Source organism: Sphaeramia orbicularis, chromosome 13, assembly GCF_902148855.1.
Source record: "Sphaeramia orbicularis chromosome 13, fSphaOr1.1, whole genome shotgun sequence".
Classification (NCBI taxonomy): Eukaryota; Metazoa; Chordata; class Actinopteri; order Kurtiformes; family Apogonidae; genus Sphaeramia; species Sphaeramia orbicularis.
Window position 1 is genome coordinate 40449629 of NC_043969.1, and position 24060 is coordinate 40473688.

General features: G+C 36.4%; 1 protein-coding gene across 6 annotated transcripts in view; it reads right to left on the reverse strand.

Annotated features, from left to right (window-relative positions):
- Positions 1–24060, reverse strand: part of arhgap42b (Rho GTPase activating protein 42b) — a 313806-nt gene that overhangs the window by 277302 nt on the left and 12444 nt on the right. The window lies entirely within an intron of this gene.

The following is a 24060-nucleotide window of genomic DNA, read 5'->3' on the forward strand; positions in this document are numbered from 1 at the left end:
AATAATAATATTTGAACATTGAGACCTGATGTATCAAATATACAAAACTGAAACTCATACATGGAAGTTAATATTTGAAAAACCTTTTTTTTTTTCGGTTGTTCAGAAGGACCAATAAAGGCTCCAGTTTCAAAGAACTGGAATTTTCTGTCAATTATTTAATAGTTCAGGCTTTACAGGGTTAAAAGAGCTGCTGAGTTGAATTGTTTGAAAGAGTTTCTTAAACAGAGGGGAAAATGGAGAAAATGAACAAAGAAGATGAAAACTAAGACTGTGACTCAATCTAACACAGGAAAAGTTTATACATTTTTTTAAAAAGTGAAAGAAAAAGAGTTTAACAACACAAAAACAACAACAAAAACCTAGAATAAAGACTAAAACACTAACACAAACACAGACTTCCTGGTAAAATCAGCTTTGTTGGAGTTTTCCCCGATGATGATGATTCATGTTGAACACGGATAAAAGCTTTTCTCAAGATGGGACCTTTTATAAACAGTTGTTTTATTAATCACTGATGTCATACATTCTTTCATCTGACCTTTTTCAGCCTTAAACCTCAACAAAAACTCCATTAAAACTAGTCATTTCCTGCAAATATGATTAAAACTGGACATAAAGGGAAACAAAATCCAAACAAAAACACACATGAAAACTTCACCGATAATAGCTCAACCAAACATGTTACAGCGGCTTTTAGAGTATGATTCATTATATATTCTGCGGAAGTGTTCATTTCATAAAATAGCGACTGATTCTTTGATTGAACCTGTTCCAGTCTATTCTCTGCCTGTTTTCCCAGGAGTGATTTCTTTTCTTCCGAAGGATGTGATTAACTAATCACACATTTCAGTGGAATGTGTCATACATAGCAGCGGGCTCAAATCCACCTCCTCACTGAGATAAAGGTTTTGTCTTTTCCTTCTTCAGATCTGCTTTGAGAATTTCCCTAAATCGCCGCTAAGCTCGGACTCCCTGCTAGACGTTTTTGAGCCTAAGTCTGGAGCTCTAAGACGGATCCTCAGAAGGTTTATGAGTACGTGAGCTGACGCTGAAAACTCATGTAGGTGTTTTTTTTTTTTTTTTATTCCAGACACAAAACTGATTGTGACTTAGGAATGCACCAATACCAATACCAGTATCAGGTCCGATACTCAGTGTGTGTTAGGGATGTAACAATTACCAGTATAACGATAAACCGCGGTAAAATTGCAGATGGTTAGTATTAGCGTTTAAATTCTAATTATCATGATAACCGTGTTTGATTACCGCACTTTTCCGGAGAAAACGCCTATGTAAAGATCCGCTTTTATGCCAAATATTTGAGTATAGTTTTAAATTATTACAATTTTAATTTTATATGCCTATTATTTGGAACCAATATTCACTTTTAAAGTCTTTGAAAAGGTTCGTTAAACATCTCTGTGTTTTTTTATGCAATAAATTATATACATTTTTTAAATCGGATTTTATATTTTTGTGTGTTTTTTGTCCTTTTGTGTTTTTTATAGTAGGTTAAAGTGAAAAAATAATAGACAGATGAGATAGAAAAAAAAGATACCAAACATGGGTATAGTAAACATCTCTTTATATAGTATATAAAGGCAAAATCAAAAGTACTGGAAAAAAAACGGGCAAAATAGGTGCAGACCACTAAGGGTTAATATTTGAATGTTTCTGCCAACAGAAGGTACATTGTGCTTATTATTTTATTTTATTTTATTTTTAAATACAACTTGGTTAAATTATTTTAGTGTGAGTAAAAGTACTTTTTGAACATTTTCAGCACAATTTCAATAATACCGCGATAATAATGATAACCGTGATATGAAATTTTCATATCGTTACATCCCTAGTGTGTGTACTTGTACTCATAAAAGTACTCCGATACAACAATAAAGCACATTTTCAAAAGTAACTAAGAAGTCTAATGGTATTATTAACCCTTTCATGCATAGTGGTCACTACAGTGGACAGCTGTTCTACAGCTGTTGTCTTGGATTTTCATGGATTTTGTTGTTTTAGTTCCATATCAGTGAACACAGTGGACACTTATGCACCATCCCATACACTGCAGTTCATACCATTACTGTAACTTTACTGTTGTAGATAAACCTGATCTGCACTAACATGTCTGAGTGTAAAAAAAAAAAAAAAAAAAAAAAGTTAATTGATATTAGACTGTAATTAACTTTTTTTTTTTTTTAGTTTTTGGTTTGTTTGGTTTTTTTTGCGTATCTTTTCTATGAAGTGAGTAATATCCAGTATTAGAGTATGTTAAAATGTGAGAAAACATATTAGCTGCATTAAAAACATTTTTATTTCATAGTTCTCACACAGTATATCAATATATTTCTGTTTCTGTGCTTCTAAAATTAAATGCATGATGTCCAGCTGAGTGGACATTTTTTTAACTCCATGAAAAATAAGTTAAGAAAAAAATTCAATCACTTTTTTTCATGCCTAAAGAAAAACATAAATAAATAAAAAATAAATACTAGAAGCACTCGGAGAGCGCAGACCTCCGCCAAGGCTGATCAGTGGCCCCCCCCCCGTGGGCCCCCCCACGCCAAGGAGGTTATGTTTTTGCCAGGGTTTGTTTGTTTGTTTGTCTGTCTGTCTGTTTGTCTGTCCGTTAGTGTGCAACATAACTCAAAAAGTTATTGACAGATTTTGATGAAATTTTTAGGGTTTGTTGGAAATGGGCCCCCCCCCGTGGGCCCCCCCACCCCCGATCACCACCAAAATTTAATCATTTCTTCCTTATCCCATTTCCAACAAACCCTGAAAATTTCATCCAAATCTGTCCATAACTTTTTGAGTTATGTTGCACACTAACGGACAGACAAACAAACAGACAAACAAACCCTGGCAAAAACATAACCTCCTTGGCGGAGGTAAAAAATAAATATAATAACTAAATAAAAACACTCAGGAAAAAAATCTTGATTATGGTTCTCATAATTCATGCATGAAAGGGTTAAGTACTCATATCTGTACTCGGTATCGCCAAGTACTCAAATATAAGTACTTGTACTCGGTCTGGAAAAAAGTAGTATCGGTGGATCCCTATCAGGAATCAATAAAGAATCAGATTGATACCAGAATAGATAATGAGATTGGTATTAATAAAAATCTACACATCATCTCAGACCTGTTCCATTCAGTTAAACAGCAGTGCATTCTGGGAAATACAGGGAAAAGATGAGATTAAATTGTACGTCATTACATTTTTTTCTAACCATTTGTTTATGTTAGGAGTATTTTCACACAGAACAGAACAGTATGTGGTGAAAAAGCAGAGAACAGGCTCATTAATGAAACATGTATATGGAATAAACATCAGTGATGAACCCGGATCTGCTGGACTATGAAGACAAATGATGGACAAGTCAGAGGACAGAAAAGACAAGAAGAAACAGAAGACACTGGACATGAAGGAAGACATGAAAACTGGACATGAAGGACAGAGGACACTGGACATGAAGGAACAGAGGACACTGGACATGAAGGACAGAAGACACTGGACATGAAGGACAGAAGACACTGGACATGAAGGAACAGAGGACACTGGACATAAAGGACAGAAGACACTGGACATGAAGGACAGAAGACACTGGACATGAAGGAACAGAGGACACTGGACATGAAGGAACAGAGGACACTGGACATGAAGGAACAGAGGACACTGGACATGAAGGACAGAAGATACTGGACATGAAGGACAGAAGACACTGGACATGAAGGAACAGAGGACACTGGACATAAAGGACAGAAGACACTGGACATGAAGGACAGAAGACACTGGACATGAAGGACAGAAGACACTGGACATGAAGGAACAGAGGACACTGGACATAAAGGACAGAAGACACTGGACATAAAGGACAGAAGACACTGGACATGAAGGACAGAGGACACTGGACATAAAGGACAGAGGACACTGGACATGAAGGACAGAAGACACTGGACATGAAGGACAGAAGACACTGGACATGAAGGAACAGAGGACACTGGACATAAAGGACAGAAGACACTGGACATGAAGGACAGAAGACAGTGGACATGAAGGACAGAGGACACTGGACATAAAGGACAGAGGACACTGAACATGAAGGACAGAGGACACTGGACATGAAGGACAGAGGACACTGGACATGAAGGAACAGAAGACACTGGACATAGACCTAAAGGACAGAAGACACTGGACACAGAACTAAAGGACAGAAGACACTGGACATGAAGGAACAGAAGACACTGGACATGAAGGAACAGAAGACACTGGACATGAAGGAACAGAAGACACTGGACACAGACCTAAAGGACAGAAGACACTGGACATGAAGGAACAGAAGACACTGGACACAGACCTAAAGGACAGAAGACACTGGACATGAAGGAACAGAAGACACTGGACACAGACCTAAAGGTCAGAAGACACTGGACACAGACCTAAAGGACAGAAGACACTGGACACAGACCTAAAGGACAGAAGACACTGGACACAGACCTAAAGGACAGAAGACACTGGACACAGACCTAAAGGACAGAAGACACTGGACACAGAACTAAAGGACAGAAGACACTGGACACAGACCTAAAGGTCAGAAGACACTGGACACAGAACTAAAGGACAGAAGACACTGGACATGAAGGAACAGAAGACACTGGACATAGACCTAAAGGACAGAAGACACTGGACATAGACCTAAAGGTCAGAAGACACTGGACACAGAACTAAAGGACAGAAGACACTGGACACAGACCTAAAGGTCAGAAGACACTGGACACAGAACTAAAGGACAGAAGACACTGGACATGAAGGAACAGAAGACACTGGACATGAAGGAACAGAAGACACTGGACATAGACCTAAAGGACAGAAGACACTGGACATGAAGGAACAGAAGACACTGGACATAGACCTAAAGGTCAGAAGACACTGGACACAGACCTAAAGGTCAGAAGACACTGGACACAGACCTAAAGGACAGAAGACACCAGCAGTTTGACCTTTATCTTCTTAAAGTCCGTCTTTCTTGGACAGTCCTCTAACTGTCCTGGAACTTCAGCTGACCGTTGTGGGTCAAACGTCCTATCGGTTTGTCCCCCTCCGGCCTGGGCAGTGGACTTAAAGCCTCCGTTTACAGTAGAGGACACGGTCTATTTACTGATGCAGAGCAGAATCTCAACTGCACCTCATCCCTTTCCGTCTGAGGAAGCAACAAAAGCAGCGGTGTGTAATGCCTGGCACCGGTGCGTCTGCGAGCGGTGAGCTGGGTGTGACAATCACTTTGACTGACAGAGGAACAACAGAGCACTTCAGAACAAACCTCAATCTGGAGTCCAACACATTTCTCGGCGCTGTCTGAGGGGAAGCGGCTTTTAGCAATACAACGTCTAATCCTTTTATCGAAATCTGTCCACAAAAACAGCCGAGCCCCTCGCGGAGCCGCCCGCTTACCGCTTTTACCGCTCTGCTTTATTGCCAAACAAGTCACATAATGCATTCTGTATTTCATTTTCATTACAACGGTTCAGATTCATCAAAGTCGTCACAGCAGCAGCTATACATTAGAAATAGTATAATCCTACGGCGGTGTGCGACGACGTACAAAACTGTGTACAGACACAGACACCAGCCCAACACACACACACACACACACACACACACACACACACACACACTGGATGTCAGGCCAAATGGTATCAGAGCGAGGCTGGGGGATGGTTACACAAGCATGTTTACAGGACACTTCCTGTGGAGGAGCCATGAGAGCATCATCTGTCCACAGACAAACAAACACACAGTTCACAAAGACTATGGAATGGAACGGAATGGAATGGGATAGTATGGACTAGACTAGACTAGACTAGACTAGACTAGAATAGAATAGAACCTTCTATTCTATTCTATTCTATTCTATTCTTTCCACAGGTTCTATTATAGAATAGAATAGAATAGAATAGAATAGAATAGAATAGAATAGAATAGAACCTGTGGAAAGAATAGAATAGAATAGAATAGAATAGAATAGAATAGAATAGAATAGAATAGAATAGAATAGAATAGAATAGAATAGAATAGAACCAAGTGGAATGAAGAACAGAACAGAACAGAATAGAATAGAATAGAACAGAATAGAATAGAATAGAGCAGAATAGAATAGAGCAGAATAGAATAGAATAGAATAACAAAGAACAGAACAGAATACAACAGAACCGAGTAGAATCAAATCGAATAGAATAGACTTTATTGATCCCACAATGGGGAAATCTGATGATCAAGGCAGCAAAAGAATAAAGTGCAAGAAAAAGTGTGCATGCATAAAGACAGTGCAAAAAAAACAAAATAGTGCAAGAAATCAAACAATATCAAATAAATAGTAGTAATAGTAAAATAGTAAAAACTACACAGACTATGTACATACATACATATATACATTAGAGTGGAACTGTAAAAAATCAGACAAGACAGATGAGATGTACAAGGTCCAATTAAAAACAAGGTGCATGGGTTAGGATTACTGGATGTTTTGTATACAGTGAAATGACCAAAAAAGAAAGCCTGCACGTCTACTCTTAATTGAATCAACTAAAAGTCCCTTATTACAGCCTCCGTAAAAAGCATAAACGCCTCAAAATTACGCAGAGAAAGCGATAGCTGGGACGAGCGAAGACGGCGTTTACAGGGTGGCGTTTTTATAATAACAACCTCCGCGTCTGTCAGCCATTCATTACATAGGAAACGGCGCTCTGTGGCGAGCAGATGTGGTTACGGGACGCACAGTCAGCTGACATAATAACAGCATGTTGTCTGGTTTACAACAAACTAATATGGCTGCACTGAGTCAAAACGATCAAAAATGAACACTTAAATATTGCTCTTGCCTTGTGGCTGTTTGACAAAAACAAACGCTTGAAGCTGTTTGGTTAGTGGAGACATTTGTGTGTGTTTTCTTACTAATCTGATGTGATCTGATCTCTTCCTTTACCGAACGCGCGTCTGCCGCAACTGCATTTTTAGATACGATTCCCACGCTTTTTCACAACTGGGATTTTACCACTTGTATCTCACGAAGCCTCCAGTGACGCCTGGCTAGCCGCTTCCTACACCGACTTACCTACCACGTTCCAGACTAAAATACCTCATTATATTTGCAGTTTTTCACACCCCGCTCACAAGGGGATAATTAGTGGCTTTATATATTCAATTAGTGCAGTCAAACGGTGGGATTAATACAAGTCAGCATGTTGTTATTTACACCAGGTGTGAGGCAGCCAAACAGTAAGGCAACGCTATTTACAGCATCTGCACATAGATGTTGACGCACCTGGAACACATTAGCAATGTATAGAGTTTACAGTTAGCGATGTTTGGCAACGTTCAACGTAAGTTCTTAAAGAGCAATTAAAGATATACAACATTAGAAAGCTGGTAAAATAATAAGTCAGCTCTCTATTTTCAGCTAAGAAGAAAAATATACATATATCTGCAAATTTGAGGAAGCCGTATTTATGACTTACAGATGTTTTTCAAAGCGTCTAAGGTCAGATTTCAGAGCTTCCATTCACATAAATAATAGAGGTCGACCGATATGGGTTTTTTCTACGGCCAATATGCCAATTTTTTTAAATCGAGTCAGTCGATAGCCGATATCTGAGGCTGACATTTAAGGCCAATTACTATTTTTATTTTTTCAAAGCACATTGACCATAAAACACAACTGAAACACTCAGATAATTAAGATTTTTAAACAGCAATATAAATGAAATTATTAGCATATGTACACATAGTAATCTTTAAACATTTATTGAACTTTAAGTGGCGCCCACACATGTGCCTGGTCAAATATCTTAAAACATTTTTACTACTGACCAAATATCAGCTTTCAAAAAAAAAAAAAAAAGGCTGATAGCCGATATTGAAAAATAAAAAACCCAATGTATCGGCCTGATATATTGGCCATCCGATATATACATCAGTCTACCTCTAATAAATAACAGCCCAACAGGCCTCATAGTTATAGTGTTGAACCAGTCTGAACTATGTGGTTGTAACAACTTAACGTTACATTTCCATCTGTTCATGACTAATGTTACTGCTTCTGATGTTAAAGCTGCTGAAGCTCATACATGAACCCCTCCACCCATGAATGATGCACCAACACGGGAAAAAATACACTAAAATATATAAAAAAATATACTAATATACACAAAAAATGCACTAAATTATACAAAAATGTGCGAAAATACAGAAAAATATGCAAAGATGCACAAAAACCATGCAACAATAAAGATAAAAATGTATTAAAGATATACAACATTAGAAGGCTGGAATAATAATAAGTCAGCTCTCTATTTTCAGCTAAGGAGAAAAATATACATCTGTCTGCAGGTTTGAGGAAGCCATGTTTATGACTTACAGATGTTTTTCAAAGTGTCTAAGGTCAGATTTCAGAGCTTTCATTCACATAAATAACAGAGGTCAACCAATATGGGTTTTTCTGTTTTAAAAACTTGGTCAGCTGATGGCCGATATCTACAAGTGATTTTTGAAGCCGATATTAAAAAAAAAAAAAAAAAAAAGTTAAAAGCACATTGACCATAAAACACAACTGAAACACTCAGATAATTAAGATTTTTAAACAGCAATATAAATGAAATTATTAACATATGTACACAGTAATCTTTAAACATTCATTGAACTTTAAGCGGTGCCCACACAGGTGCCTGATCAAATATCTTAAAACATTTTTACTACTGACCAAATATCAGCTTTCAAAAAAAAATAAATACATAAATACAAAAAAAAAAGGCCAATAGCCAATATTGAAAAAAAACAAAACAAAAAAAAAAACATGTATCGGCCTGATATATTGGCCATCCGATATATGTATATCAGTCTGCCACTAATAAATAACAGCCCAACAGGCCTCATAGTTATAGAGTTACACCAGTCTGAATTATGTAGTTGTAACAACTTAATGTTTCATTTCCATTTGTCCATGACTAATGTTACTGCTTCTGATATTAAAGCTGCTGAAGCTCATACATGAACCCCTCCACCCATGAATGATACACCAAAGAGTGCAAAAAATACACAAAAATACACAGAAACTGTACTAAAATAAACAAAAAATATCCAAATATACACAAAAAATGCACTAAATTAAACTTAAATGTGCAAAATTACACAAAACTATGTGAAGATGCACAAAAACCATGCAACAATACAGATAAAAATGTATTAAAGATCTTGTATTAAAGATATACAACATTAGAAAGTTGGTATAATAATATGTCACTTCTCTATTTTTAGCTAAGAAGAAAAATATACATCTGTCTGCAAGTTTGAGGAAGCCATATTTATGACTTACAGATGTTTTTCAAGGCGTCTCAGGTCAGATTTCAGAGCTTCCATTCACATAAATAACAACCCTCGTAGTTATAGTGTTGAAGCAGTCTGAACTATGTAGTTGTAACAAATTAATGGTACATTTCCATTTGTCCATGACTAATGTTACTGCTTCTGATGTTAAAGCTGCTGAAGCTCATACATGAACCCCTCCACCCATGAATGATGCACCGAAATGAGCAAAAAACATACAAAAATACACAGAAACTGCACTAAAATATACAAAAAATATACTAATATACACAAAAAATGCACTAAATTATAGAAAAATTCACTAAAATACAGAAAAATATGCGAACATGCACAAAAACCCTGCTATAGTACAGATGAAAATGCAAAAAATACACTTAAATATTTTGAAATCCACACAAATATTACATATTTACATACTTCTATGTAACATACCACAAAATAATAAACAAATAGGAACTAGCATTGATCGATGTATTTAGTCCATCTATTCTAATGCTAAATAAACCACTTATACATTAAAAAATACAAAAAATGTACTAATATAGACAAAAAAAAATGCACTAATTTATTGAAAAATGCACTGAAATACACAAAAATTTGCAAAGATGCTCCAAAATCATGCTACAATACAGAAAAAAATGCTAAAATATGCCAAAATATGTTAAAAATCTACACAAATATTACACATTTACATACTTCTATGTGACATACCACAAAATAAACAAACAGGAACTAGCATTGATCGATTTATTTAGTCCATCTATTCTTATGCTAAATAAAAGACTAATGCACTACAACATACAAGAAATATACTAATATACACAAAAAACACACTAAATTATAGAAAAATGCGCTAAAATACACAAAAATATGCGAACATGCAAAAAAACCATGCTACAATACAGATAAAAATGCAAAAAATATATTTAAATATGTTAAATTCCATACAAATATTACACATTTACATATTTCAATGTAACATATCACAAAATAATAAACAAACAGGAACTAGCGTTGATCGATGTATTTAGTCCATCTATTCTAATGCTAAATAAAAGACTAATGCACTACAACATACAAGAAATATACTAATATACACAAAAAACACACTAAATTATTGAAAAATGCGCTAAAATACACAAAAATATGCGAACATGCACAAAAACCCTGCTATAGTACAGATGAAAATGCAAAAAATACACTTAAATATTTTGAAATCCACACAAATATTACATATTTACATACTTCTATGTAACATACCACAAAATAATAAACAAATAGGAACTAGCATTGATCGATGTATTTAGTCCATCTATTCTAATGCTAAATAAACCACTTATACATTAAAAAATACAAAAAATGTACTAATATAGACAAAAAAAATGCACTAATTTATTGAAAAATGCACTGAAATACACAAAAATTTGCAAAGATGCTCCAAAATCACGCTACAATACAGAAAAAAATGCTAAAATATGCCGAAATATGTTAAAAATCTACACAAATATTACACATTTACATACTTCTATGTGACATACCACAAAATAAACAAACAGGACCTAGCATTGATCGATTTATTTAGTCCATCTATTCTTATGCTAAATAAAAGACTAATGCACTACAACATACAAGAAATATACTAATATACACAAAAAACACACTAAATTATAGAAAAATGCGCTAAAATACACAAAAATATGCGAACATGCAAAAAAACCATGCTACAATACAGATAAAAATGCAAAAAATATATTTAAATATGTTAAAATCCATACAAATATTACACATTTACATATTTCAATGTAACATATCACAAAATAATAAACAAACAGGAACTAGCGTTGATCGATTTATTTAGTCCATCTATTTTTATGCTAACTAACATACTTAAGCACTAAAACATACAAGAAATATACTAATATACACAAAAAGGCACTAATTTATAGAAAAATGTGCTAAATTACACAAAAATATGCAAATATGCACAAAAACCATGCTACAAAACCCCAAGTTTGACAAAACTCTGAGTCTGAAAGTCTCTTTTTCTAATATCGTTGCATCTTTTAGGCTTTTTTCTTATTTTACATTCTTTCCATCATTTATTATTTATGCTGTTTTTGTCCCATTTAATGAGAAAAATGCACCTCTTTCCTTCCTTTATTACTGTCACATTCACACAATTACTGGACGGACTGAAGTTCTAAATTGATGCTTATCATGCTGTGCACATTTGTTTATCTGAAATAAAGTGCATCCTGATGGGGAATCTTTTTTTTTTTTTTTTTCGCTTAAATTTTTATTGAATTTTTTTTTACACATATTTTGACAAAACAACAAAAGACAAACAATCCAACATTGCTTGGGTACATTATACATATCTGAAGGGGAATCTTATATATGGTGCTAAATGCAAAATTAATGTAAATATGTTTTGTTTTGTTTTCTGTCTATGTGCTTTGTAAATGTAAAAACTGTAATATTTTAATATTAGGAATGGACCCCAGGAAGAATAGTCTCTGCTGTGGTAGAGACCGATGAGGATCCTAACATAAAGGAATATGTGGTGTATGTTTTTCCTGTTTCTTTTAAATTCTACAAAAAGAGACAATTTGATTTATTATTTTAGCACTAGGGGCGGCTCGGCGGTGCAGCGGTTAGCACTTTTGCCTCACAGCTGGATGGACCTTTATGAGGGGACTTGGCATGGGTTCTCCTCCAGGTACTCCAGGTTCCTCCCACCGTCCAAAGACATTCATCCAATAGGTTAACGCAGGGGTGTCAAACTCATTTTAGTTCAGCTAAATTTGATCTGAAATGGGCCGAACCAGTAAAATAATAACAATAATATTTGAATAATGTCAACTCCAAACTTTTCTCTATGTTTTAGAGCGAAAAAAAGTAAATTTATATTATGAAAAGGTGTGAAAAAGGCAAGGCAAGGCAAGTTTATTTGTATAGCACATTTCAGCAACAAGGCAATTCAAGGTGCTTCACACAGGACATTGAAATAAAAGAAACAAAAAGAAACACATTTAAAACATTATAAAAGAAACATGTAAAAGGTGATTAAAAATAGCGAGTAATAAAACAACACATAAGATCAAAAAAAAAAAAAAAAAAAAATAGAATAAAATAAAAATAAAAACACACACATAATAAAGTTAGAGTTGCAGTGCAGAGTTTCAAAGAGAATATAAAGTTTAAAAAGTCAAAAGCCTTTTAGTCAAAGGCAGCAGTGAACAGGTGAGTCTGTAACCTGGGCTTAAAAGAACTCAGACTCTCAGCAGACCTGATATTTTCTGGTAGTTTGTTCCAGATATACGGAGCATAGAAACTGAACGCTGATTCTCCATGTTCAGTTCTGACTTTGGGAACACAGAGCAGACCTGCACCTGACGACCTGAGTGGTCTGGATGGTTCATACTGGACTAGAAGGTCTCTGATGGATTTTGGGCCTAAACCATTCAGTGCTTTATATGCTAGTAAGAGAATTTTAAAGTCTGTTCTCTGAGAGACAGGGAGCCAGTGTAGAGACCTCAGAACTGGACTGATGTGGTCCAGTGTAGAGACCTGAGAACTGGACTGATGTGGTCCACTCTCTTGGTCTTAGTGAGGACTGGAGCAGCAGCATTCTGGATCAGCTGCAGTCGTCGAACAGACTTTTTAGGCAGACCAGAGAAGACACTGTTACAGTAGTCAACTCCACTAAAGATAAATGCATGGACAAGTTTTTCAAGGTCCTGCTGCGACATCAGTCCTTTAATCCTAGAAATGTTCTTGAGGTGATAGTAAGCTGACTTTGTAATTGACTTTGTAAAAAACATGAACAAACTGAAAAAATAAGTGTAATTTTAACAAGGTTTTGTTTCAGTATATCATTTACACATGTTCATTATAACGTACAGATCACAGTGGATCTGCAAACACACAAAACATTTAATAACAGGAAGAATATTGTTAAAATTGTTCTTATTTCTCTTAAGACATTTCAGGTTATTCACATTTTTTTGGCAAAATTATACTCTGTTTTAGTGTAAATACATGAAAATATTTACATTTACAAAGAGAAACATTTGGAGTTGTCATTATGTATATGTCATTATGATCGTACTTTACTGGTCCCGGCCACTTGAGATTGAATTGGTCTGAATGTGGAACCTGAACTAAAATTAGGGATGCATCGATACCACTTTTTTCCAGACCGAGTACGAGTACTTACATTTGAGTACTTGCCGATACCGAGTACCAATACGAGTACTTAATAATCCCATTACAGTTGTTAGTTCCTTTTGTAAATGTGCTTTATTGTCGTTGTCATTAGTCTGGAACAAAGTGCTGCTTCTGACATTTAATGTGTTGGAATGAACGTTTCTCAATTAATCCACCAGGGGGCGCTGCTCTGAATTAACCATACTGGACAAATACCACGAAGAAGAGTAAAGTTTTTTGAGAACAAGAAAGTCAGTAATAACAAACATGGAGACGACAGAGGTAATACTAATGTGATACTAATATTGCAGCGTTTTCACTGGTAAGGTTTAACAGCTTCAGCAGGAAGAGAAAAGAGAAATGAGTGATAAGTTTCGTTTTCACTTCTGTTGGCGGCGGTCTGCACCGCTCCGTACTCCCGCTGGTATCCTCTGTCTGTTTACGCATCCACGAGCACCTGGTAAATGGATGGAATGTACGCAGAGGACGGACAGAACGCTGCGTCCGTATCTGCCTGTCTGTAACGTTACTTGAATCACCGTCATTTATTTGGTTAAATCTCCACACACTTCACACATTATTCCACCTCTGCATACCTGCTGCACTGAACTGTGAATGTCACACGGCCGTAAGTGGTATCAGTGCATATGTATCGGATTACTTTTACGAGTACGAGTACACACACTGAGTATCAGAGCCGATGCAGATGCTTGTATCGGTATCGGAGCATCCCTAACTAAAAGGACTGTTAATATCTTCAGTGTAATTTTTGCATTTCACAAATTCCTCCCAGGGGCCGGACTGGACCCTTTGGCGGGCCGGATTTGGCCCCCGGGCCGCATGTTTGACACCTGTGGGTTAATGGGTCGATGGAATGTGAGAGTGAAGGGTTGTTTGTCTGTATGTGTCAGCGCTGTGATGAACTGTCTACATGTCAGATGGATTTTAGCACAAACTACTGATAAAAAATCAAAGTTCCGTCACGTTAAAGCAGGAGTGATAAACATACGGTCCGTGGGCCAAAACCGGCCGGGCAAAGGGTCCAATGTGGTCCGTGGGACAATGACGGTATCACCCCCCCACACACAATCACGGATCTACTACATCCCCCCCACCCTGCTTGCGCGCTCTGACAAGAATGGACTGCTTATCCCCCCCCAACTCCGACCCCCCACCCTGGTGAAAATCACGGACGGCTACCGCACGCTCTGACAAGGATGGACCGCTAACCCCACCACCACCACCACCACCGAACATCACCCCCCACCCCCCATCTTTTGAAGTATTCCCCCCACACACACACCCATGTCCGTGCACTTCCTGTCTACCTCACAGTTTCATTCTGCCAGCAGGCCTTGGTGTTAATAGTGTAGGGGAGACTGGGGACAGTTGTAACACAGGTCAGTTGTAGCTCTTTCTATTGCTCCAATCAGGAACAACTTAGGACTCACCTAATTCACTCTACACATGCTCCGTTTAGTCCTTAGTCCACATAAGAAGTTGTAGTACCGTGAGGCAGACACATCAAAATTTGTGAGTGAAAACATAATTGTGTGCGAAGTCATATTTTTTGCTCTACTTATTTTTGTGATTGCATAATTTGCATTTGAAAGTTGTGTAAATTATATTTGTGAGATAAACACAGATTTATGCAACTGTTTATCCACCTGTTCACAATTATCTAATACAAGATTATTATATCCTGTGTAGATCAGTGTTCTTATTTCATATATCGGCCAATATATCGGATATCGGCCGATATGAGTCGGGCTCTAATAGCAACTAGAAGCACTCGGAGAGCGCAGACCTCCGCCAAGGCTGATCAGTGGCCCCCCCCGTGGGCCCCCCCACGCCAAGGAGGTTATGTTTTTGCCAGGGTTTGTTTGTTTGTCTGTCCGTTAGTGTGCAACATAACTCAAAAAGTTATGGACAGATTTTGATGAAATTTTCAGGGTTTGTTGGAAATGGGCCCCCCCGTGGGCCCCCCCACCCCCGATCACCACCAAAATTTAATCATTTCTTCCTTATCCCATTTCCAACAAACCCTGAAAATTTCATCAAAATCTGTCCATAACTTTTTGTGTTAGGTTGCACACTAACGGACAGACAAACAAACAAACACACAGACAAACAAACCCTGGCAAAAACATAACCTCCTTGGCGGAGGTAACTAAACAATATAGCTTAGTTAGGGGTGATAGGGAAAAGGGGTAGAGGGGGGTGTGAGGGGGAAAATAATAATTGTTGTAATAATATAAAAATACATAATAATAATAATACCAGTCATCTAATTTGCTAGTAATATTGTGGCGGCGGTAGCGGCCACAATACAACAATGAGTTAAATAATTTAATATTTGTAATAACGTATTTGTATCAGTTACTATCTGTATCTTATGTATCTTACGTATCTCATTGTTGTGTTTTTTTTTGTTTTTTTTTTGTAGTTTTGTTTGTTTTGTTTTGTTTTTTTCTCTCTCTTCTGCCCAGTTTACTCAGTTCTGGTTGTAGTTATTGTCATCATTATAACTGTCTCCATGGTTGTTGCTGTTTGTATTGTTGATACTTTCTTGTGAGGGCCTTCGCCACCTTCTTCTCTCTTGTTCTCTCCCCTTCTTCTACCCCCCACCCCCCATGTCAGGTCCGGCATCGAAATGTGGTTCAACAAAACTCATAATAAACACAGTAGAATATCAAAGGGTGCTTCATATACTTTATGAAGTTCCCCTTGGCAAAGCAAATTTGTTCAGCACCAAAAGGAACCAGACTACCATTCTGCTGTTAGGACGCTGGACAAGACAAGTAGGAAAAAAAAAAAAAAAAAAAGTGTGAGATACTCCCTGGTAAAATGTCCAAATAAAAGAGGATACACAAGCAAAGGTGTTAGAAAAATGGGCAATGATGACTGGGAGTACAGTTGGTGTCGGCTGCAGCCTTATCGGTACAGACAGCTGCCTGTCAGCCAGCTGAGCCCATAAAAAAAAAAACCAAAAAAAAAAAAAACATAATAATAATAATACCAGTCATCTAATTTGCTAGTAATATTGTGGCGGCGGTAGCGGCGGAGGCTGCCACAATACAACAATGAGTTAAATAATTTAATATTTGTAATAACGTATTTGTATCAGTTACTATCTGTATCTTATGTATCTTACGTATCTCATTGTTGTGTTTTTTTTTGTTTTTTTTGTGTAGTTTTGTTTGTTTTGTTTTGTTTTTTTCTCTCTCTTCTGCCCAGTTTACTCAGTTCTGGTTGTAGTTATTGTCATCATTATAACTGTCTCCATGGTTGTTGCTGTTTGTATTGTTGATACTTTCTTGTGAGGGCCTTCGCCACCTTCTTCTCTCTTGTTCTCTCCCCTTCTTCTACCCCCCACCCCCCATGTCAGGTCCGGCATCGAAATGTGGTTCAACAAAACTCATATTAAACACAGTAGAATATCAAAGGGTGCTTCATATACTTTATGAAGTTACCCTTGGCAAAGCAAATTTGTTCAGCACCAAAAGGAACCAGACTACCATTCTGCTGTTAGGACGCTGGACAAGACAAGTAGGAAAAAAAAAAAAAAAAAGTGTGAGATACTCCCTGGTAAAATGTCCAAATAAAAGAGGATACACAAGCAAAGGTGTTAGAAAAATGGGCAATGATGACTGGGAGTACAGTTGGTGTCGGCTGCAGCCTTATCGGTACAGACAGCTGCCTGTCAGCCAGCTGAGCCCATAAAAAAAAAAAACCAAAAAAAAAAAAACATAATAATAATAATACCAGTCATCTAATTTGCTAGTAATATTGTGGCGGCGGTAGCAGCGGAGGCTGCCACAATACAACAATGAGTTAAATAATTTAATATTTGTAATAACGTATTTGTATCAGTTACTATCTGTTTTGAGTTTATATGAATCAATTTAAACTGAACAAAAATATAAATGCACGACTTTTGTTTTTGCTCCCATTTTTCATGAGCTGAACGCAAAGATCTAAAACTTTTTCTATGTACACAAAAGGCCTATTTCTCTCAAATATTGTTCATAAATTTGTCTAAATCTGTGTTAGTGAGCACTTCTCCTTTGTCCTTTGCTGAGATAATCCATCCACCTCACAGGTGTGGCAGATCAAGATGCTGATTAGACAGCAGGATTATTGCACAGGTGTGCCTTAGGCTGGCCACAATAAAAGGCCACTCTAAAATGTGCACTTTTACTGTATTGGGTGGTCCAGGGGGGTCAGAAAACCAGTCAGTATGTGGCGTGACCACCATTTTCCTCGCACAGTCTTCTTCATGAATTCTCTGAAACAGCTTTGGAGATGGCTTATGGTAGAGAAATGAACATTCAATTCACAGGCAAAAGCTCTGGTGGAGATTCCTGAAGTCAGCATGCCAAATGCATACTCCCTCAAAACTTGTGACATCTGTGGTATTGTGCTGTGTGATAAAACTGCACATTTTAGAGTGGCTTTTTATTGTGGCCAGCCTAAGGCACACCTGTGCAAAAATCCTGCTGTCTAATCAGCATCTTGATATGCCACACCTGTGAGGTGGATGGATTATCTCAGCAAAGAAGAAGTGTTCACTAACACAAATTTAGACAGATTTGTGAACAATATTTGAGAGAAATAAACCTTGCGTGTACACAGAAAAAGTTTTAGATCTTTGAGTTCAGCTCATGAAAATTGGGAGCAAAAACAAAAGTCGTGCATTTATATTTTTGTTCAGTATAGATTAATATGGCTATGGGGGGTGGGGTGGGGTGAGGGTGGAGCCCAGCACGCAGAGCCTGAGGACGGGAGGACACCATCAACCCCCCACATAACCTCCTGCACCCCCAGCAGCACAGTCACAGCCCAAGGACAGTCGTATTGTTCTGTAACCTGTGATATGTTCGACCATAACATGTCCACCAGTCCACATACCAGGACCTGTTTGCCTCAGTTTCAATGACATGTCGCTCCATTTCCAGGTAATGTATAACAGGAGCATCCACCTCGGCTCAGTTGTCCCGGTTCACACAGACGCCAGATGTAACGGCAGATGAGTGATGAGAGACGACGCACTTTTGAAATATGAGAGGATTAAGGTTGAAGAAAAAGCCCAATGTCACGGCTGATGGTGGGTCATAAAGGGTCATAAACCTCAGAGGAATCCACAGTTAAAGACCATCAATAATTTACTCGTGACTCTTCACTTCCTGCACCCGGCTGAAACTGGACGTTCCAGTTAAGGCCGTCGCTATGACGATGGGAACCAAAAACATACAGACCTAAATCTGTCCTTATCAGTCGTAGAGTTATTTAAGTTACATCCAAGTTGTTTGGGCTGTTTAACCCATAAAGACCTGGTACTACTTTTGTATCAGGTACCAAATTAATTTTTCTCTATTTCTCTTTTCATTACTATTATTTTTATTTATTTATTTATTTCAATCATGCAGAGAAACAACCTCTAACCCTTCTTTAGTGATTTATCACCATTTATTATAATACTATCCTCTGTATTTTGCATTTTTTCAATGAAAATCAGGTATTTTCCCATATTTAATTTACTGATTATGTAGATCAGGAGTGTCAAACTCATTTTAGTTCAGGGGCCACATCCAGCCTAATATGACATAAAGTGGGCCAGACCAGGAAAGTAATACAAACAATAGGATAAGAACTTTTGAGTGAAAAAAGTGAATTCCGTAAAATAAAAAATATACTTAAATATGCTTAAATATCCTACAATATGCGCAAAAATACACTTAATTATGCTCAAAAATCCTACAATACACGCAAAAATACACTTAATTATGCTCAAAAATCCTACAATACACGCAAAAATACAATTAAATATGCTTAAATATCCTACAATACACGAAAAAATACACTTAAATATATTTAAATATCCTACAACACATGCAAAAATACACTTAATAATGCTTAAATATTCTACAATACACACAAAAATACACTTAAAATTCCGTAATTAAAATGTTTACATCTACGAATTGTACTTGAACATAACATGAACAAATATGAAAAACCTGAAAATTCTTTAGTAAAGTAAGTGCAATGTTAACAATATTCCACCTTAGTTTATCATTTATACACGTGAATCACAACTCAGAGATCACAGTGGATCTCCAAATACACCAAACATTAAATAACAGGGAGAATATTATTAAAATTCCACATACTTCTCTTACGACATTTAAGATATTTCCTTTTTGGGTTTTTTTGGAAAAGACTAGTCGATAAATGTGAACATTTTCGTGTAATTTTAAATTTTTTACACTAAAACACAGACAAATTTGCAGTTTTCATTCTTTATAGTTTATTATGATAGTATTTTACTGTTCAGATCCACTTTAGAATTAATTGACCTAAAATTACTTTAACATCCTTGATTGTTAATATTTTCAGTGTAATTTTTGTATTTCACAAATTCATCCCATGGGCCGGATTGAACCCTTTGGTGGGCCAGATTCAGCCCCCAGGCCGCATGTTTGACACCCCTGATGTAGATGTTCATAAAAGCTCAGATTAAAGTTGATTGTCATGATATCAGAAACAGCGAAAAATGAAGAAAACATGACTTTTTCAACAAAATCTGTCATTAACTGAACATAAACCAAGTGTGTCCATCCACTGTCATTGATCCAACTCCAAGGGTTTTACTGGTGAATCAACGTTGTAGAAGATGACTGTGTTTCTATGGTAACTACAGAGCCTCTGAATGTCCAAATAGGTCATATCTGATGACCAAAAGATGACAAACTGTATTTTACACCAATTATTTACATGTATTGATAGGATTAGTGGATCAACAGGCGTTCAACAGTTTAGGTCAGTAGATGGTTTCGGTCGCCAGTGACTGTTTGGGTCTTTATGGGTTAAGAGATGTGATTTTTTTATCATTTGAGTTGTTTTTACTCTTTATTAAAGGTGATATTAAGCATGGTTTTGACTAAATGGCAATGAAATACATCAATACTGGTGAAAAATACACAAAAATAAAAAAAAATTGCATTGTGGAAACACTTCAGACTGTCACTTTCTCTAATAAATTCTTTCACACCTTGATGATGAAGCAAAGTCAACTGTGATTAACCACTCCATGTCCAACTTTGGGTCAGGACAGAGCTAAATATAAAGCAACAGTATGATATGTGAATTCATTCTTCCACATTAAAACAGAAGAAATGTCTCCTCTCAAAGAGTTTTTAAATCTGGACCTTAACAAAGCCAGGTAAATAAGACAAAAACCGCATAAAAGACTGAAAAGACAAGAAAAAAACCAAACTAAAAAAATTAAAAGGACATATCAAGACACAATGATGTAAAAAAAAAAACTTTAAAATGACAGAAAACAGAGTAAAAGTTAAAAAAAAAAAAGTAGATTAATTGCATAAAAGTTGGAAGCATTTTTCTAAGTTTCAGTCCAAAGGAGACGCCAAATGTCTGTTTTGTTGGGAATCACTACATCGTGAAATATCTATTTTTAAAAAAAGTGTAAAATTGTTCAGTCCATCTGTCCTTCAGTCAAACCTTGTTCATCGTCCAACACAGAGCGCAGCCATTTTACTTCAGTTAAAACCACTAATTTAATTTGTCAGTTTCAATCCAAAATAACACATTAAACCACAACAGTATTACATCAACGGTGGTTACAGAGGGGCTCTTTTTATCAGCGAACTCTGGTCGGTTTAAGAGGCTTCAGGGCTTCAGTAAATCATGGGAAAGGACCTGCATGATGCCAAGAATAAACATCAAAAATATTCTAAATATAACACACACTTAAAGGGGTAGAATCCTTTAAATGGGCATGTTTTTCTTAAGTGGCTAAACTACAAAATAACCATTTCAGAGCCTCATATTGGGTTGTCTTGTCCATTATGTCAAACCGACGTCCATGAACTAATCGTCATCACATCCAACATGAACATTCAGATGCTAATCGATAACTTCTGAACCGCTTTTCGACTTTGCAGGAGTTTTCACAATCACCCATTTGGCAGAATTACACTCAAACTGAGGATAGTTACACTTTTAACCCTTATCGGCTAAAATTTGCTTCAAGGTCTTATTTCTGTCTTTGTGCATAAGAAATCAATCTAAGTGAATCCCCAAAGGAACTTTGTGTTGGTAAATGAAGTTCTGCAAATTTACAGGATTTCAGTTCTGTTCAACATGTTGATGGTCATATGAACTATGTTTTCAGCTCAAAAATGTCCAATTTCATCACAGTTAATGCTATATTTTCATGTCACAAATGGCCAAGTTATATTTGAACTGAATTTACCTGAAAAACAAATATTCTATTCTTTTAGATTCCCCAATTTTTCTAACAAGATTCTATCCTACATATCACGTTTTATTTTTACAGGTTCAATATGGAGTATGGTGCTGATCCATCCTGCTTATGTTACGCCAATACATACATTAAGAATGTCACACATCACTTTTGAAATCAACAGTTTTCTAATAATAAGCATTTTTTATAAAGAAATAACAATTCTATATTGTTATTTACTCTTTAGTTTTATGATAAACTATACAATAAATAATTCTGATCCTAGTTTTTGTACAGGGATCATTAGTGGAAACGGTGACATGGCTGCCGAGCATCAGTATGATGGGATCTGTAACAACCATGTCACATCCGTCCACTGCCACATTTTGTGTTTTTGTGTCAGCTGTTATTGTTTTAGATCCACAATACTAACATTTATGAATAAGAGGAGAATTAGCAATAGTAAGTATATAAGTTTATTCCTAATAAAGTACTGGTACTGACCAGAGCATCATGGGTAATGTCACGTCCGTCCACCAGCAAAACTTTTCACATACACGTGCTATTCAAAATCCAATATTTCTGAAAATATAGCTTCCACCGTCAAATAATATCAGCAGTCTGTGCACAAATGTATTAGCATTATTTCAACACAGTTCTATGCATTTCTTACAACTTTTTTTTTTTTTTTTTTGACAAAAATGGCCGCTCATTTGACTCCCTAAGTAAATTTTAGTTGTTATAGACCTACAATTACTTTTGTGTTGACTTCCCAATGATTTTTTCCTCTACCTTTAATTTTTTCTAAGTAGGGATGTAAACAATTAATCGAGTATCAATTTATTGTCAATAAGAACTTGCTCTATTAAATCATTAATTGTCAGTTAATTGCCCTTTTCCACTGTGGGATTTGTGGTGTTGACAGTAGGGGGCGCCGCTGCCCAAACTCTCCGCTGAAATCTGGCTCCATCATGTCAGTGATGCAAAGTCCGAAATGCCCTTTTCTTCTAAACTGCCCCTCTTCAGATCCATTTATTTTATTGAATTTCTCTGCAGAATTTCTTCAGTTCTACTCCATAAATGTCATTGCCTGTACCGTAACCAGTGGTACAATAAATCAATCATTAAGGAATATGACATGCTTTTTTCAAGAAGTATATAAACAATATTTAGCTTTTATTCTTATCGACCCTATCGAAAGAGAAATTCAGGTTCTCAGGAAAATCGACACTTATTAATTAATGATTAATGGATTAATCGATAATTTGCATCCCTATTTTTAAGTGATTTATCACCATTTATTATAACATTATCCCCTGCATTTTGAATTTTTTCTGTGAAAATCAGGTATTTTCCTATAAATAATGAACTGTTTAACCCTTTAACAACGGCAACCTCTCTGGTGCTACATTTTGTACTTTACAACTTACTTTAACTCCTGAACCGTTTGTGGTATCCACAAAATTCAAATGGCATCGGAAAGCTGACATCCTGAGCTTTCCAACATTATATAACACTTAACAGCAGCAATGTGGGAATCTATTACAAGTGGAAAAGAACCATTTCAAAGACTTCCCCACGGGCTAAAAAACGCCTGGAAATAACAAAAAATATGAAGCTATAATATAGATACTGAATGTTCAAGAGCAAAAAGCATGTTTGAGCAGATTTAAAATAGTTGAAAGTTTATTTCTGCAAACTCAAAAAGTTCCATTGTGGACATTTTCGGTTGTTTCTGATCATAAATATGCTAAAAACTTCAAGTCTGTTTTTTTCTTTTTTACTAAAACACTGTTTTAAGCATTTATTATTTATAATAATGATAATTAATGGCCAAATACTGAAAGTAAAGTTCTTCCTGAAAACAAAGGTCCAAAAGAATTGGTAAAAAAGACATTTTCTGACATTTTTATCGCAAAGAAAACATGAAGACACCTAGGTGGCCTGTTATAATGGCAGTCATGAGGGTTAAATAGATAAGCTAAGAGGAAATTCAAAGGGTATTTTATCAAAACAGAAAAACAAACAGCAAAATATATCATTAACTGAGCACAAGAACATTGCTCTACAACCACTATTATTGTGAAATGGGTGGGATTTACTGGTGAATCAATACTGGTGTTTCCACATTCACTTCGGAGCCTCTGAACGTCCATATAAGACCAATCTAATCCCACTGAAAAGCCGAGAA